At 50.4% G+C, this 12,829-nt stretch overlaps 1 pseudogene; it reads left to right on the top strand.

Annotated features, from left to right (window-relative positions):
* Nucleotides 1-4,624: 4,624 nt before the first annotated feature.
* On the top strand, nt 4,625-11,505 carry LOC120650666 (annotated as a pseudogene).
* Nucleotides 11,506-12,829: the final 1,324 nt, after the last annotated feature.

Here is a 12,829-nt window from a genome sequence, read left to right as displayed (position 1 = left end):
CTTTTCTGGATTCTATGAAACAAGATCTACAACTTTTGTTATATAAAGTTTTTTATTTGATCAATGTATCTTGCTCTATTTTAAATATCAATTTAATGCACTTTTATTTAAATCTCAAGATCCATCCTTTGGATGCATGTCATCTTTGGCCATAGTGTTGCATATGGTGAGCATAGGCTTGTAAAAAATTGGTAGGCCCAGAAAACATTTCTAGAATAAGCTTTTAAATTAAATCTTGCAATATGTCTAGTTTAAATAGGTTATTTATCCATGCTGCTATACTGAGTTTTAGAAGCCATAACTTTTACAGTACTATTATTTTATTTCCTAAGAGCTATAAAAAAAGTTTGGTAAATTTTAAATAAGCACAACTAGACCAAATGAATTATTTCAAATTTTTCTAGGTACAAGAACTATTTTTCTTGATTTAATGCATTTACCTTAGTCATAATTCATTTGGTCTAGCTGTGCTTATCTAAAATTTACCAAACTTTTTTTATAGCTCTTAGGAAATAAAATAATAGTACTGTAAAAGTTATGGCTTCTAAAACTCAGTATAACAGCATGGATAAATAACCTATTTAAACTAGACATATTGCAAGATTTAATTTAAAAGCTTATTCTAGAAATGTTTTCTGGGCCTACCAATTTTTTACAAGCCTATGCTCACCATATGCAACACTATGGCCAAAGATGACATTCATCCAAAGGATGAATCTTGAGATTTAAATAAAAGTGCATTAAATTGATATTTAAAATAGAGCAAGATACATTGATCAAATAAAAAACTTTATATAACAAAAGTTGTAGATCTTGTTTCATAGAATCCAGAACAGTTGAGTTTGTATTTTTACGATTTTTCTACGATTTTATATCGATTTTACAAGTTTGTTGTTTAATGCGTCCTGGGCGCCAGGACGTAAATGTAATTTTTTTTTTACGTTTAGGTCCTGTCGCCCAGCCAGTGGGCGACAGGCCCCCTGTCGCCCAGGCAGGGGGCGATAGGGGTATAGTTTTGAAAATTTTCGAAACGGGCATATATTTTTGAAATTTTAATTTTTTTTAAATATAAAAATGAAAAAAATTCTAGGAATTGGCTTCCCGGATGCAGCAATAGATTTGGCTGGGTGGAGAGCGTGGCTGCGTCTGTGGTCATCGCGCCTCGCGGTTGCTATCCGTCGGATTGGCAGGTGTTCTTTGCCTCCACTGGCGATCTTGCCTTTTTGGTGTGTTTTTTGCTTCCATTTTCACGTTGAGGATGAGAATGATAATGTAAATACTATCGACGTCCCGTGATCTAGCCGTCCTTTTTCTACGAGATATTGTTCTGTTTGTGACGGTGACAGCGGCCAAAGATCAAGCTATTTGTCGTGTAATGGGTGCGAGAGTAGCGATTCCTAGTAACGTGGCAAGGTGACGATGGCGTGCTAAAACTTTGTAGTGTGTGCGCATTTTACAATATCATTAAGCTATTGTTCGAGTGATTTTGATTAAATGGTGGTGCCATCTTGTCTTTTCTGCACATCTTATCGTGTTATTGTCCATCTTGGGCACCCTGCGGCTTTCATTGTGGTTGGATTTGATCCAACTTTCATCTCTCCTGTACTTTCGCACTTCCCCTCCAACGTGTCCACGGAGCACCAAATTATTGGATTTATCCACTCGTAATTGAGTATTTAGCAAAACTATGGTTAGCAAAATGTTCCTTTTCTCGACAGTTTAATCTTTTAAGTAAACTGTACTTGGTTCCAATGTTGTTTCTGAAGAAACTTAAGCTTAAAACTGAATTGATGTCACTGATATTATTTTAGGAAAGAAATATTTTCCAACATTGACCACTCACGTGTCAAGTGACAATGAGAGCAAGATATTAGAGGGGTGTTTGGATCCAAATGCTAATGCTCAAAGTGCTAAAGTTTAGCACTAATCTATTGAAATAGGAGTGCTAATAAGGTGGACTAAACTTTAGACAAGACTCAAAATTTTTAACAAAGATATGAAAAATAATACGTGCTAAAATTTAGCACTCAACTTTAGCTCATCCTAACGGATCCAAGGGGGGTATCTAGTTCACCTAGGGCTTATTTTAAGTCCTGTCATATTGTATGTTTGTGTGCTAATTAGAAGTACTAGCCATAAGCTAATGACAAAACAAATCCCATAACTCCAAGACTTTTTCGTAAGACGAATCTATTAAACCTAATTAGTTCATATGATGCTACAATAAATGTGAGCTGATCATAAGTTAATTTGGTTTAATAGATTCGTCTGGTGAATAAACCCTAGACTTATGCAATTAGTTTTGTAATTAGCTTATGTTTATTTTTTAATTTAGTATCGAAATATTTGAGGTGATATGGATTAAAATAATTAAGCTCCAGTAAACCAAATATCAAGTCTTTGGTTTCCTCGGGCCCGGCGGCGCCCCACGGGCCACAGCTGCATATCATGCAAACCCCAGCTGTTTCCAACATGATCTCTAGCTTTCCAAACCAAAGACGTGCAGGTACATACATATCAGTGTCACTGCCTCATTTTTCCGGTGCCCATTTCACAAGGATCAGACAGTGATTTACAGCCTGATAATCTTCTGACAGAATGGCTTTAGCCTTTAAGCACAAGATCCTCGCAATCACTGAGCTTGATGCTTCTTTGAAGCTCCAAAGGAAAAGATTGCAAAAAACAAAAGGAAAGGAAAGGAAAAGATAAAGATGAGGACGGTTTCTGTCTTTCTGATTCCCTGCACCTCCTTCGGTCTTCATCTCCTTTGTTTATCCAGCCAGCTACCAAAAAGTGTATAGGCTGGATTTTCACACTGGTGGCTTGTAAGAACAGTAAAGGTCAGCCTCCTAGTGCGTCTCATCAGTCGAGCGCCGCAGATCGTCTCAGATCCCAGCCTTCCAATTTTGACGGTCCACCATCCATCGTTTGGTGGAACTGCCCGGAATTGAGTAGGTTAACTTTTTCCAATTTTTTTCTCAAGGAATATCTCTGCATGTTTTTTTTTTACCAAATGTAGAAAGAACATCATAATCCTATGCATGCCTTAATATAAGTTGTCAGATAAGCTACTATGAATATGGTAATTATGAGCACGCACGTCCATATGCTCAAGTTTAGGTGGATAGATTCCATCATAATAAATCTATAATTGATCGTTTGCCTGGGGTAAAAAAAATGGTGCTTTTTTGGTCGGCCCGAACCTGGCCCGACCCAACTATCGGGTTGGATTTGGGTCGGGTCAGGTCAAACCTAATTTTTTGTGTACAAATTTTAGGTCGGATCGAGTTGGGCCGGGTTTCTAGTAAAAAAATTCAACTCATACCCGTCTGAGTTTTGCGTCAAGTTGAAGCCCAGACCACATATTGATCGGATCGGGTTAGGTCAGACTTTCTCGATCGGTCGGGTTGGATTTATTCGGTCGGACAGCCCATGATCAGGTCTAACATCAACACAAGAACTGTATTATCATCTATCTATAAATAATATGACCGTAGGCTCGGAGATAATTGTGTCTCCAGTGGTCCTCATTTTAGGCTCGCCGTCATAAGCAGATATTTGCTCTTTTGTACCATGTGAAATGCTTTAACCTGTTTTTTGCCAATGATGAAGGAATACCTAGTTGTACTGATTTTTCTAACTTGATTTAACTAGTTCATTAAATAAACATTGTTGTTCAAAGTTTGAGTAAAAAATTAACAATGTCGTATATTTAATATTTAAGAACATAGCTAGTATAATATAGACATTCCTTCTGTTATACAGGGCTTAGACAAACTAACCAATTAGCTTGTTCTAAACTAAACTCGAGCGTCACAGCTCTTGTGATCTTTTTGTTGTTTCATCAAAGAAAAAAAAAGAATAACTAAATAGCACTTTCCGAGGGCACAGTTATGATTATGGAGCGTGGGCTAGTGCAACTAGTATTTCTACGGGAATTTCAGTTCACTCCTGTTGCCTACGGCTAGGGTAGGGATCCGGTGCCAGTCGCAACTGCGGCGGCACGTATTTTTTGTTCTTCCCACGGTTTTCTGGAAGAACCGCCTAGTAGATTAAAAGCTAATCTTAACGACTGCACGTATTCTTCCTTCCGTTTTCTGCATGGTCTTGCAGTGTTTTTGCCGATTTCATAGCCGCTCAGCTGGGATCTAGCGATTCACACTGCTTCTGCTTAAGTTACAGTCGGTATTGTGACAATCTTGTAAGAAAAATAAACAAAAACATTGCAGTATAAAGATTTACTTCCTCTATCCTGAAATGTAAGATATTTTGGTTTGTCCTAAATCAAATTGTTCTAAGTTTGATCAAATTTATAGACAAGAGTGATAATATTTTGAATATCAAGTGAAAATAATTATAATTAGATCCATTATGAAATACATATTTATTTATTTGATGTGTTAGGTGCTAATTTTTTTTCTATAAATTTTGTCAAATTTAGAATATTTTTGACTTAGGATAAAGTAAAAATGTCTTATATTTCAGGACGGATAGAATATATATAAATTAAATATAAATTAAAAGAACATCGTATCTACACATCTTGCTGTGGACTTGTGGCGGACGAAAGATGTAAAGACTAACCATCAGGATGCGTCTCCATGTCTCCAGTCTCAACCAATTCAGCACGAGGCCACTTGGGCTTGTCAGCTTCAGCTCAGCTCTTTCTCCCACACCCAGCTGCGTCCATCCGGATCGGTTGGCCCGTCGTTGCAGCCGCCACCACATTGCCGAGATGTTCACGTCGAATCCACCAAAAATCCGGCTCCATCCCTCCCGCTACCACCAGCACGCACCACCGCCGCCTACCACCACCCGGCCGGCGCCCCTCCGTCTCCACGTATCTTATCATGGTTCTCTCCCCCGCCCGCTGCCTCCCTTGCCTTGCACACCTCGGCAAAGCATCCGGGTCGATTTGTTTACCACCACCCTCATCGGGTGAGAAGGAAGCTGCCGCCATGCACGTTGCTTGACGCGAGCTCATCGGGGGACGACGACGCCATGAGCGGGAGCAAGCGCGACCAGCGCCGGTGGCGGCTGTGGCGCTGGGCCGTGGTCTCTTGCGTGCTCGCGACGGCGGCGGCGGTGGAGGCGGGAGGCGGGGAGGCGACGGAGCTGGACTTCGAGGAGCGCCGGGGCGAGCGGCGCGACCTGCTGGTGCTGCGCGACACGCTGAGGTCGGCGCTGGACCTGCACTCCAACTGGACGGGCCCGCCCTGCCACGGCGGGCGCAGCCGGTGGCGCGGCGCGGCGTGTCGTGCGACGGCGACGGGCGCGTGGTGGGCGTGGCGCTCGACGGCGCGCAGCTCACGGGCGCGCTCCCGCGGGGCGCGCTCCGCGGCGTGTCGCGGCTCGAGGCGCTGTCCCTGCGCGGGAACGCGCTCCACGGCGCGCTGCCGGGGCTCGACGGCCTGCCGCGCCTCCGCGCCCTCGACCTCTCCAGCAACCGGTTCTCGGGTCCCATCCCGCGCGGGTACGCCACGGCGCTCCGGGACCTCGCGCGGCTCGAGCTCCAGGACAACCTGCTCAACGGCACCCTCCCGGCGTTCCGGCAGCGCGGTCTCGTCGTCTTCAACGTGTCCTACAACTTCCTCCAGGGCGAGGTCCCGGCCACCCGCGCGCTGCGCCGGTTCCCCGCGAGCGCGTTCGACCACAACCTCAAGCTCTGCGGCGAGGCCGTGAACGCCGAGTGCCGGGAGGGCACGCCGTCGTCGTCAGGCGGCGCTCCGGGCGCTGGAGGAGGCGGCGGCGGCGGTCCTGTCGCGAGGCCGGCAGGCGACGGCGATCGGGCGGCACGGAAGCACATGCGGTTCAGGCTGGCAACGTGGAGCGTCGTGGCCATGTCCCTCATCGCCGCGCTGGTGCCGTTCGCGGCCGTGCTTATCTTCCTGCACCACAAGAAGAAGGGCCGGGACGCGGGAGGTCCGTCTCGGCGGCCGTGCCGCAGGTGACAATTCAGTTCGCTTCCTAGCATTTATTTTGGATCCCTCTGCGTCTGCGACGACGTTCTTGTTCCTGTCTTCCTGACACTGACAGAGATTCGTGTCTGGTTTCGTACAATGCAGGAGGAGCGACTGTGACGGGAGCAGGGGGCATCAAGGACAAGGCGGAGCAGGGCCGAGGGAGCGGCAGCCGGAGCACGGACTCCGGCAAGGGAGCCGAGCTGCAGTTCTTCCTCGACGACAGGGCCAGGTTCGACGTCGACGAGCTGTTCCGGTCCACGGCGGAGATGCTTGGCAAGGGCCGGCTGGGGATCACGTACCGGGTGACCCTCGAGGGCGGCCTCGTCGTCGTCGTGAAGCGGCTGCGCAACATGGCGCACGTGCCGCGCAGGGACTTCGCCCACACCATGCAGCTCCTGGGCAGGCTCCGGCACGAGAACGTCGTCGACCTCGCCGCGGCCTTCTACTCCAAGGAGGAGAAGCTGGCCGTGTACGAGCACGTCCCCGGCTGCAGCCTCTTCCAGCTCCTGCACGGTACGTCGGAGTCGAGTCCGTACGCGCCTGGCGGCGGCGGCGACGATCGCCATGAAAGCTAAACCGTGCTCTGCTCCGCGCGCGCGCAGGGAACAGGGGCGAGGGGAGGACGCCGCTGCCATGGCCGGCGAGGCTGGCGATCGCGCAGGGCGTGGCGCGCGGGCTGGCGTACCTGCACCAGTCGCTGCCGTACTTCCACCGGCCGCCGCACGGCAACCTCAAGTCGTCCAACGTGCTCGTCTTCTTCTCGGCGCCCGCCGCCAAGGGCAAGCAGCAGCAGCAGCCGAAGCTGGCGGTGGCGAAGCTGACGGACCACGGGTTCCATCCGCTGCTGCCGCACCACGCGCACCGGCTGGCGGCGGCCAAGTGCCCGGAGTTCGCGCGCGGCGGCGGCCGGCGGCTGTCGTCCCGCGCCGACGTGTACTGCCTCGGGGTGGTGCTGCTGGAGCTGGTGACCGGGAAGGTGCCGGTGGAGGAGGACGGCGACCTGGCGGAGTGGGCGCGGCTGGCGCTCAGCCACGAGTGGTCCACGGACATTCTCGACGTGGAGATCGTGACCGACCGGGGCCGCCACGGGGACATGCTGCGGCTCACGGAGGTCGCGCTGCTCTGCGCCGCGCCCGAGCCCGACAGGCGGCCCAAGGTGCAGGACGTCGTCAGGATGATCGACGAGATCGCCGCCGCCGACGGGCCGGAGCTTGCCGGACGTTGAGCTCCACGGCGGTGGCTGGGCGCGGGCTGATCGAAAATGCACGATCTTCTTCTTGGTTTGGAATCTCTATCTCTAAACACGATTCTTGCACCAAATCCAATCATTTTGTTGAGCCACGTCACCTACTATTACCTCATGCGTCGGATTAGAATCTAGGGTAAAATCCATTTTTGGCCATCCAACTCTTGCCCGAGTTTGATTTTGGCCATCCAACTCCAAAACCGGATAGTCTTGACCATCCAACTCTCAAAACCGGTCACATTTGGCCATCCCGGTGGTTTTGAGTGTGGTTTTGCTGACGTGGACGCCACATGGCTATGGGGCCCACCTGTCAGCCCTCATCTCCCCCTTCTTTCTCTTTCTTCTCTCCTCTCCCTCACCCTCCCCTGTTATGTGCCGCGGCAGAGGCCGCCGGCACAGGTGGCCGGCGATGCCTGACGGCCAAGCCACGCCAAGGACGACGCCCCGACCAGCCTGCGCCCGCCACCGCCCCGTCCCATCGCCTCGGCCACGTCTCGGCCATGCGCGAGCCCTCCCGGCGCGCCGCACGCGGCCTTGCCGGCCCCCACGACGAGCGTTGCGCCCTTCACCCCGCACCCTCTCCTACCCAGCTCTCCCCTCCCTCACTTGCTTCGCGTCGACGCCTCCCGCTTCCCTCTCCACTCCTCTTCCCTCCCAGAGCCAAGCCGAGCTCCTCTCGGAGCCCAGCGAGCGAGCGCGTCCCGTGGCGCACGCAGCGCCCACACTCGCGGCGCACGCGCGGCGCAACGCCGCGACGGCTTGGCGCGGCGGCCGGCGGGGGTAGGCGGCCAGGAGGCTAGTGGAGCTAGCCAAGGGCACGGTGAAGCTCACCGGCCAAGCTCAGCGCGGGGAGCGGCGGCGAGGAGGCGGGTCGACGACGTCCGGCGGCGGTGGCGATGGAGCTCCGCTGAGGACGACCTACGGTAGGGGAATCGACCGGGTGAGGACTGGAATCGGGTGAGGAGAGGACGGGGAAGCTCCCTGCGCAAGAAATTGAAGGGAACCTCACCGGAGACAACGAATTGAGGGCAGCCGGCGGTGGGGGAGAAGGTTGCGCCGCCACCGCCCCCTGCTCTCCCGGGATCGACGGCGGCATAGAGGAACAGGGGCAGGGACGCATGGACGGCACCCCGAGGTCCTCGAGGAACGCGTGGGAAGGCGAGCGGGCGGCCCCTCCGAGTGGTGGCGGCGAGTGCGGGCGGCGGCGACGGGGCAGCCTCGAGCTCAGACCATGGCTAGGGCTCGGCGCGTGGCGGCGGCCTGCCCTGCCTGCCCTGCCAGCACCGCTCGAGCTCCGCCGCAGGCCTGCACCGCCGGCCTGGCGAGCTGGAGAGGCGCGGGGGCAGGGTGGCGGCTGATGCAGGGTGAAAGGAGGGGGAGAGGAGAGAAGAAAGAGAGAAAGGGGAGAGAAGGGCTGACAGGTGGGCCCCATAGCCATGTGGCATCCACGTCAGCAAAACCACACTCAAAACCACCAGGATGGCCAAATGTGACCGGTTTTGAGAGTTGGATGGTCAAGGCTACCCGGTTTTGGAGTTGGATGGCCAAAATCAAACTCGAGCAAGAGTTGGATGGTCAAAAATGGACTTTACCCTAGAATCTAACATCACCAAGCAGCTAAACGTGGAATGATGAACGAGCACTTCCAAAGCCTTCGGGAACTGTCGGGATGTCCCGGCTAGAAGAAACGTCTCTTCTCTTACCTGTGCTGTTCTTCCCATCCACAGCAGCGCTGCTTGTCACAATCGCAATGAAATCTCCGTCAAAGAAAAGGTGCGTGATCCTCTTCTCGTAGGAATCTTGCATTATCCATCACTTGCATCCGCCTAAACGAGACATCCTCGATCTCCTTCCACACAGAAGGTGCCGCCAGCCCGCAGTTGGCGCTCCGCCGGCCGACGGTGCCGCGGCATTCCACCTGGCCGCTCCGGCGCTCGCGCCGCCCTGCCCCTCGCGGGAGCGCCGCCTCCGGCCCACACTCTCCCTGCCAAATCCCTGCTGATGTCCAACGCTGCCGCCTCGCCACCCCCATCGGCGCGCCCCCCCTGCCGATGCGCCGTGCTGGTCAGCGACTGCCTCGCGCGCTTGCGCTGCCCTGCCCCCATGCGGAAGCGCCGCCGCAGGCCGACGCGCTCCCTGCTTAATCCCCGCTGCTCACCTGCCATCACGCCCTGGTCCTGCCACCGCGAAGCGTCTAAATCTCTGATGCACAACCCTGCACTTGCAAAATTTAGCCTGTATCAACTAGCTTGCAATTCCACTGCTTGTTCTGTTTCAGATTCTTCACAACCGGAGATGCTACAGCTGTGTTGTTCCTCATGGAATATCCAACCTCTTTCTCTCTTGCCAATGCCAGACTGACCGTTTGATTACTTTGGAACAGCATTCACACTAGTACTATTCCGTCATTGCTCTTCTAAGGAGTACACCTGCTCTTCAGCTCTTTGCCGTAATAGAACTTCCAGCTGATTTATGGTTTGCATCACCACTTCCACTCCCTGGATGAGCACCTGAACCATTATTTGAACTAGCCTTCAGATCTGCGCTCATTGCCGGACTGGAGCTTCCAGTTGATTTACCACTCGACTGTTTTTCCCCCTGATACATCGACAGACTGCAGCCTCAATTTTTAACACTTTCAGAATACTTGGCTGATGTAACAATGTGATAATTCATGTGTCCCACTTTTCCAATATTTGATACAGCCACGCTATATTTGCCTTATGAATTGACTTTTACCTCTATTAATCATATTAGAAGACCAAATAATATACTTTATCATTGCTGCATTTAGCTGCATTCTCATTTCAGTTTCATGTTACTTACATATAAGTACCATACATCGAATGAAAATTTTTCTAACTACGGTCACACTGATATCTATACCAGAAAAAGAGTAATGGTGCTACAGAGCTTGCAAAGTTTGCAACTCCAGAATAATATCAGGTGATGATGGACATTAGTGCACAACTCACGCAAGCAATATGATTGGAAGTAAGAAAATTCCTCCATAACCAAGCTGTAACATAGATTCAGTTATTGATCATTAAATGGTTCTTTAACTATATTTTCTATATGCTTCAGGTACAAAGTTTGTTTCATAGGATCAGATGAGACTTATAAGTTCATGTTTTCTAGAAAAAAGGGGTAGAGCTCATTGGGGAAAAAAACACAGAGACCCTAAAGAAACAGTATGATCCAAGCACTATTCCACCTGAGATATCACAATAGATTACCCATAAATTCACTTTCGTAGTCAAAGTGCTACTAAAAAAAGTATCAAAAACATGGAGCCTTCTTTTGAGGTTGTGATGATCAAAGAAATCTAATGATGATCTGCCACCACTGGTAACAATATCATCAAAGAAAAAGATCGAGCAGGTGTAGCAAAGAAAAATTTATTGTTTAGTCCATATTTTATTAGTTTCTCTAATGCCAAGGTTGTAATCAATATGATATGTTGACAATTTCTCAGTGCCCAGTGTTTCCATATTTCTTAAGTTAATCAATAATATGATAACTCACACCTAATGGCAGGGTTCACGGAAAAAAAATCAGTACGCATGCAAGAGATCCGAGATCTCAAAATCAGAGCTATGAAGCTGAAGTACCCATCCCAATTCCCAACCTACATCTACCTCGCTTCACCCGATGAGACAGAAAAGGAGGGGCCACCTGCACTGCAACCAGCCCATATACTGGCCATACGTGGTAACGCAACGACCATTTCTAGTTTGTATGATTTGAGTCTCGTTATCGGTTCCGCCTTAATTTTTTGTAACATTGTAATCGAGCAGGAAGTAGTACGCCAATGCTCCCTGATCGATTGCTTTGGTGCGTATCTGAAGCTCATTTGTTAGTACTGAATCTTGTGTCCCCTCCCGGCGGTTTGGTGGCGTGCACACTACCAGGTACAAACTTATGAGCCGTCGGATTGCCATGCACGGAGGTAAAGCAGGTGCGCACAAATGCTCAGCGATGTCGCCAACTCCAAACCCAGCTTCTCTTACATGAGACAGAGGACGACGCTAAATGAGTATAAAGTGGTCTATTGGCTTTACAAAACATCAGTTGGTCAACCGTACTATATCTTCATCGAGGACGTGTAGGCAAGCATTTCATTAAGGTCTCCACAGTATGTGTCTAGATTGATGCCTAAAGTGGAGAGGTACATGCCTAGAGAATTTAGGCATCGCTTCAACGTCTACATTCAACGGTCACAAGAATTTTATCCTTAGCTCATATAGGCCAAAGTTTACAAATATATCATATACATGAGCATACAAATCAGACAAATTTATTGCTCTCCAATTGTAGTCATGGAGAACACTTCCTCTTCTTTTTCAAATATGTTGAACTCTGCAATCAAGCTACCCAAAACCACAACGCGCCTCATTAACAAACATTTCTGATAATGCTTGATGCAGCCAGTATCTGACCTTTAAATCTGCCACAACCAAATCTTCCATATACTACGTCTACGAGCTTGATGCGCCTCATTAATCTGTGACGAGCATGACCACTAGGGTTAGGGTAACGACACCCTTGCGGGCAGCTTTAGCGACCCAGCCAACCAAAGGTAACGTCACCGAACAAATGAGCTATTTTCTTGATACAGTTGAGTTGTTGGATCAATATACACGCGTGAACACATTACACAGACCAACTGACTAGACATCAAACGTGTAAAATCCCTACTTATACAGGGTTCTCATGCTTGCACCCATGAGCAAGCGGCGGTGCGGTGGCGTGTGGAAGAAGGGAGAGGGCAGGGGCGGCGGCATATTGCGTGTACAAGGGAGAGGGGAAAGGGCAAAGGAAAGGGTGGTTGGATGGGGGAGATTAAGAAGTGGATGAGGTGGTGAGGAAACTCTAATGTGCACAATATGTGTTTATATACTTAGTGTATAGAGGTCCTACGTATTAGATTTGTAGAGCGGGTCCAGTAGGTTTGCGGATGGCAATATCGATTATTCTCGTACCTCTTAATAAATATCCATTGGACACAAAGTTGCACATAAATCCTTTCCCCAGATACTTCTTACCTGCGGACACGCCGGCATTCTGCGCCTGTTGCCATTTCTACGACTGACCAAGTAGTGCACGGCCATGCACACACTAGCATCATGGCACTTGACAATGCAAGCAGACTGCATCGCACAGGCCACAACGGTGTAGCGCGGACAGGTCACAGGAGCAACCAAACGGTGAAGAAATAACCTCACACGGGCCGAGACGGCGAGACCTGCCCGTCGTTCAGAAGCAAGGAAGCACCGAGGCACAAACTAGTGAAAACTAGACTGAAACGAAAGTGGTTTATTTCCGGCACCGTCGAAACAGATACCGATCGGCGTCGCGCATGGCGACAAGCGATCGCCATGGCGACGGATCGGATACAGAGCGGCATCAGCTTGCATGTACGTACATATCCGTGGGGAAAACGTACACCTACTCGGTCGCCATGATATGCCCGTGACCTGGCCGGCCGGCGGACCCAGCGGATAGGGATCAGCACGAGCGCGAGCGCGCGTACGCATGGACGGCCGCCCGCTGAGACGTGCCGCCCAGCTGGCCCGCCGCGCCCACACGTGGCGCGGCCGCGCGCCCGACCCGGCCACGT

Source organism: Panicum virgatum, chromosome 9K (genome assembly GCF_016808335.1).
Source record: "Panicum virgatum strain AP13 chromosome 9K, P.virgatum_v5, whole genome shotgun sequence".
Lineage (NCBI taxonomy): Eukaryota > Viridiplantae > Streptophyta > Magnoliopsida > Poales > Poaceae > Panicum > Panicum virgatum.
This window is presented reverse-complemented; position numbering and strand designations above follow the sequence as displayed.